Source organism: Suricata suricatta, chromosome 16 (assembly GCF_006229205.1).
Source record: "Suricata suricatta isolate VVHF042 chromosome 16, meerkat_22Aug2017_6uvM2_HiC, whole genome shotgun sequence".
Classification (NCBI taxonomy): Eukaryota; Metazoa; Chordata; class Mammalia; order Carnivora; family Herpestidae; genus Suricata; species Suricata suricatta.
The window spans coordinates 15,831,732-15,837,731 of record NC_043715.1 but is presented as its reverse complement, the minus strand read 5'-3'; the positions used below and the strand labels follow the sequence as shown (position 1 = coordinate 15,837,731).

Here is a 6,000-nt window from a genome sequence, read left to right as displayed (position 1 = left end):
CATCCCACCTTCCGTTCCTTCTTTCCTTTCATCCTTCCTTCAAAATTACATTCTGTCCTTGTTTCCTAGGCGCAATATTGTATCTTTCTGAATGTTTTTGATGTTTTCTTTGACCTGTTTCATTTAACTATAAGCTTTTTAAAAAGGGATATAATTCATACACTTAAAATTCACCATTTTGAAATGTTATTTTAGCAGGTATTAGGCTTTTCACAAAGTTGGATAACTGTCCCTTACCACTACCTGATTCCAGAACATTTTTATCACCTCAAAAGAAATCTTGGCTCCAGTAACAGTCCTCCCAGCCCCCTAACCCTCTCCACCCTGTGCAGCCACTGATATCCTGTCTCTGCCAAGGATTTGCCTGTTGTAGGTATTTCATATACCTGAAATCATATAATAATAGGGCCTTTTTGCCGGCTTTCTTTTTTTCTTTCACTTAGTGTCAAGTTTTCAAATTTTATCCATTTTGTGGAATGAAACAGCACTTCATTCCTTTTTATGACCAAAGAATATTCTATGTAAGGGTATACTCCATTTTACTTATCCATTCCTCAGCCCATGACATCTAAGTTGTTTCTACTTTTTGGCTATTATGAATAATCTTGCTGTGTACATTTGTTCTGTTGGGCATGTACCTAGAAATGGAATTGCTGGGTCTTAAACTTCTATTTAACTTAAAAACTATTTTTTTTTAATCTTTAAGTCATCTCTAACCCAACGTAGGGCTTGACTCCACACCCTGAGATCAAGAGTTGCATGCTCCACTGAGCCAGCCTGGCGCCCTGATTCTGTTTTACTTTTGGAGGAACTGCTCAAGTGTTTTCCGAAGCTGTTCACCATTTGTCATTTCTTGGTAGCATTGTATGAGAATTATGATTTCTCCGAGTTCTCACGATCATTTGTTCTTGTCTGCTTTCTGTTTCGGCCCTTTTAGTTTGTGTGAAGTGGTATCTCATTGTGCTTTTAAAATGTTTGCATTTTACTAGTGACTAATGAGGTTGTGCATCCTTTCATATACTTTTTTTTTAATCTTCTTTAGAGAAATGTCAGCTTAGATCTTTTTCCCATTCTGTAAAAATGTTTATTTTGAGAGAGACAGAATGAGAAAGAGAAAGAGAGAGAGAGAGAGAGAGAGAGAGAGAGAGAGAGAGAATCCTAAGCAGGCTCTGCACTGTCAGCGCAGAGCCCAATGCAGGGCTCAAACTCACAGACTATGACATCATGACCTGAACTGAAATCAAGTCAAACACTTAACTGACTGAGCCACCCAGGTGCCCCTGCCCATATCTTTTTAAGTTGGATTCTTTGACTTTTTATTACTGAATTGTAAGAGTTCTTTATGTATTCTAGATACAGGTCTTATCCAGTACATGATTTGCAAATATTTTCTCTCATTCTTTGGGTTATCTTTTCACTTTCTTGATGGTCTCCTCTGAAGGACAGAAACTTTTAATTTTGATGAAGACAAATTTATCTTGTTTTTGTTTGTGCATTTCATAGCATGTCTGAGAAACCATTTCCTGACTTAAAGTCGTGAAGATTTATGCCTATGGTTTTCTTCTGAGTTTTATAGTTTTTGCTCTTATATTTTGGTTCTTGGTCTATTTTGAGTTCATTTTTGTATCAGATGTGAGGTAAAGGCTCACCTTCATTTGCGCACGCATATCCAGTTGCGCTAACACCATTGTTGAAAAGATATTACTCTTTTTTCCACTGCATTATTCTGGCACCCTTATCTAAAATCATTTGGATGAAAAACTATGAGTTTATATCTGGATTCTCTATTTTCTTTACTTGCTCTGTCTATATGCTGGTATTCCATGGCCTTGATTACGATCGCTTGGTGTTAAGTTCTGAAATTAGGAAATGTGAATCATCCAACTTTGTTTTATTTTCAGGATTATTTTGGCTATTCTGAGTCTCTTGCATTTCCTTATGCATTTTAGGATCGGCTCGTCAATTGAGTTATTTTTTTCTGTGCGTGTTTTGATATCTGGCTTTTCTAACGCTCTCCTCAAATAGTGGTGTTCCTTTATGAAGTACCAGCAGGCTGAGCCTCGTGCTAGGACTCAAATGAGCGGAGGTGAGTGGGGATGGGGCCAGTGACTTGTCATAGTTCACGATGTAGACCTCCACTTACCTCCCTGGATCAGTATGGTGCCTTATCACTACCCTAGTCCTTGGGTCTAGTCAAATCTATCCAGAGACTAAAAATTAACTCTCCTGTTTGGTATTAGGGAGGGCGACTGCCCAGCTGAGTCGGTGGGGAGGGGAGTCTGGGAACTCTGTTTTCCGTACAGGCTTTCACGAGTCTCTCCTGTTTCCAGACCCGCTTGTGTTCTCACTTTCAGAGGCACCTGGTGCCACCAGTTTACTGACTCAGTGCCATCAGCCTGCTTCTTGTCGACTCCCCCTCCACCTGTTTCTGGCAGTTAGGTTTCAGTTTCAAATCACTTGCCACTTTCCAGAATGTTGTCTCCCTCTTTAACTGTTGTTTCACTTTCCATTACTTTTTAGTGGGTTTGTATTTTCGTATTTATTTTTGTTTTAAATCTTATTGATTTTTTTCTTAGAGAGAGAGACAAAGAGAGAGTGAACAAGGGAGGGGCAGAGAGAGGGAGAGACAGAATCCCAAGCAGGCTCTGTGCCATCAGCGCAGAGCTCAACACAGGACTCGAACTCACAAACCATGAGATCATGGCCTGAGCCAAGATCAAAGGTCAGACACTTAGCCCACTGAGCCACCCAGGCGCCCCTATTTTTGTATTTCTTTTCTGTCATTCTGGTGAAGTTTGAGAAGGGAACAGAGATAAATCTATGCATTTAATTTGTCGTGTTTATTGATAGTCCCTAACAGGCTCTCCAGGGAAAAGTTGGTATCAAGGAAGGTGGTGTACTTCGTGGTCTCTTTGGAAGTGTGCCTGGTTCTGTTTCTAGAGTGTTATATTCCCCCATTTTTTCATCTGCATATTATTCTGTGCAATGTTTCTGCATAATTTTAGTTTAGCTAGCCTAGAACATTCGGATAGAGCTAAAGTGCTACACTTAGTGCAGTCAGCTAATTCCGCACCAGCAAACCAGCAGTTCTCACCCCAGATTTATGGTGGGGTGCCCTGGGGGAAGTTTTAAATAACAGCTGTCCCCACCCTCCTCCAGACCAAGCACTGGGAAGCTCCGAGGTTGGGGTTTGGTTGTCATTTGGTTGGTCTGTTTTTAACGCTCCTCAGATTATTCAGATGTGCAGAAGGAATTGAGGACCATTGCTCCAAGGTGTTCGTATTTCACTAAGAATCATTTTACCTACGAAGGATTTTTCAAATTCCATTGAATCTCTTACTGTTGTCGTTTTCCTCCTCCTCCTCCGCAGCCCTGGACACACGCCAGCCCCCTTTGGTTGTTTATTCAAGACTTACCAGCACCTCCAGAGCTTCTGCTCTTGCTCTTTCATCTGCCAGGAACGTTCTTCCACCGATATTCTCAGTTCCGTCCTCCACCTTCTTCAGGTCTTTGCTCGGAAGTCACCTTCTTGACGAGATTTTCTTGTCCACAACTTTCTCTGCTTTCAACCGCCATCTCAAATTCCTGTCCTCCTTCACTGCGTTGTTTTTCTCCGACTGCTTGTCACCTCCACACGTCTCTCATTTGGTTGCTTTTTTTTTTAATTTTAAGTATTTTTTAAAATTTGTTTTTGAGAGACAGAGAGAGACAGAGCATGAGCAGGGGAGGGTCAGAGAGAGAGGAAGACACAGAATCTGAAGACAGGCTCCAGGCTCTGAGCTGTCAGCACAGAGCCCGACGTGGGGCTGGAACCCACGAACTGTGAGATCATGACCTGAGCCGAAGTTGGACCCTCAACCGACAGAGCCACCCAGGCGCCCCTCTCATTTGGTTCCTATCTGACATCTCTCGTGGCACATGACCTCTCTGTTCTCTGTCTTTTAGTGTTTGAAGACGCCTGTGGATGGAGCCTCATTTATTCTTTCTCTCATACTCTTCTTTGCTGTCGGGTAGATAAGAGTTTTGTCACTGTATCATTTCTTTCTCCTGGAAGAACGTATTTTAAACATTTCTTTCAGGGCATGTTTTAGTCTGAGGAAGTGTTTTGCGTACTCCTTTACTTTTGAAGAATAAGAGCACTGGCCACAAAATTCTAGGTTAGTGTGTTTTTTCTTTCAGCATGTTAACTATTTCGCCCTGCTGACTTCTTGCTTGTGGGGTCTCTGCTAAGACGCCTGCTCTGATTCTCATCCTTCTTCCCGTGTAGGTTCGCTGTTTATTTCCCCCTCCTTTGGCTTCTTTCAAAATTTTCTCTTCGTTTTTGGCTTTGTCTAGATTGAATATGGTAAATCATATACCCAGTCGTTTGTTCTGTTCTTGTTTTTGGTATTTATCCTACTTGATGTTCTGTGAGCTTCCTGGATTTGAGGCTTGCTCATTAATTTTGGAAAATTCTTGGCCATTATTACTTAAGGTATTTCTTTTGCTCTGTTCTCTCTTTTATTTTACTATTTCAATTATGCATATTTTGCACATTTTGAAATTATCTTATAGTCATTGGACTTTTAAAAACATTCTTCCTTCTCTTTGCATTTCCATTAGGAAAGTTTTAATTGATGTATCTTTAAGCTCTATGAGTCCACAACCATGTTGTCTACTGATGAGCCCATCGAGGCATTTTACGTTTATGTTATACTGTTTCGGATTTCTAGCATTTTATTCTTTCTTTCTTAGAGTTTCCACATCTCTGCTTACATTATTCATCTGTTCTTGGGTGTTTTCTACTCTTTCCAGTATAATCCTTAACATATTAATCCATAGTTATTTTTGAGAGAGAGAGAAGGACAGAATGTGAGCAGGGGAGGACCAGAGAGAGGGAGACACAGAATCCTTGGATCCAGGCTCTAAGCTGACAGCTCAGAGGCTGACAGATGCCGGGCTTAAAACCACGAACCACGAGACCATGACCTGAGCTGAAGTCAGACACTCAACTGACTGAGCTACCCAGGTGCCCCCATAGTTATTTTTAAAAGTTTTTTATGTTTATTTATTTTTGAGAGAGAGAGAGGAGAGAGAACATGAGCAGGAGAGGGTCAGAGAGAGGGAGACACAGAATCTGAAGCAGGCTCCAGGCTCTGAGCTGTCAGGAAAGAGCTTGACGTGGGGCTCGAACCCACGGACTGTGAGATCATGACCTGAGCCAAAGTCGGATGCATAACCAGCTGAGCCACCCAGGCACCCCCCTTGGTTACTTTAAATTCCATCTGATAGTTGTAGAATCTGTGTCATCTCTGAGTCTGGTTCTGATGCTTCCTTTGTCTTTTCACAGTGTTATTCTTGCCTTTTAGCATTGCTTATGATTTTTTTTAAGTTTACTTATTTATTTTTGAGAGAGACAGAGAGATCATGAGCCGGGGGGTGGGGATGGGACAGAATGATAGAATGAGAGAATGAGAGAGAATCCCTAGCAGGCTCTGCAGAGTTAACACAGGACCTGAAGTGGGGCTTGAACTCATGAAACTGTGAGATCATGGCCTGAGCTGAAACCAAGAGTTGGATGCTTAACTGACTGAGCCACCTAGGAGCCCCTAATTAAAATTTCTTAAACTGTGTGTGTGTGTGTGTGTGTGTGTGTGTGTGTGCGCGCGCGCGCGCGCACGCAAGTGGAGGAGGAGCGGGGGAGGGGGAGGGGAGAGAATCCCAAGTAGCTCCACACCATAAGTGCAGTGCCTGATGTGGGGCTAGAACTCACGAACCATGAGATCACGACCTGAGCTGAAGTCAAATGTTAACTAACTAAGCCACCCAGGCGGCCCTTCCTTATAATAATTTTTAATTGAAAGTTGGACGTGATGCATTAGATAATAGGAACTGAGGTTAATAGGCCTTTCATTTGGGATTTAATGTTAATCTGCTAGGAGTTTGTTTGTATCTAATGATTGCTGTAACTGTAGGTACCAGAAACTTTGAATTCATCTAGTGTCGTTGTTTTGGTCTCTT

The 6,000-nt window shown here is 41.8% G+C and overlaps 1 protein-coding gene across 3 annotated transcripts in view; it reads left to right on the top strand.

The window, feature by feature from the left end:
* WWP2 (WW domain containing E3 ubiquitin protein ligase 2) overlaps window positions 1-6,000 on the top strand; it is a 138,249-nt gene that overhangs the window by 5,640 nt on the left and 126,609 nt on the right. Inside the window, exon 1 of one of the 3 annotated variants that reach the window (XM_029924156.1) lies at window positions 2,072-2,086. The exons of the other annotated variants lie outside the window; for them this stretch is intronic. The gene's annotated coding sequence lies outside the window, so the exon portion shown is untranslated. Of the gene's footprint in view, window positions 1-2,071; window positions 2,087-6,000 lie in introns of those variants that run through there. 3 annotated transcript variants of the gene reach the window in all.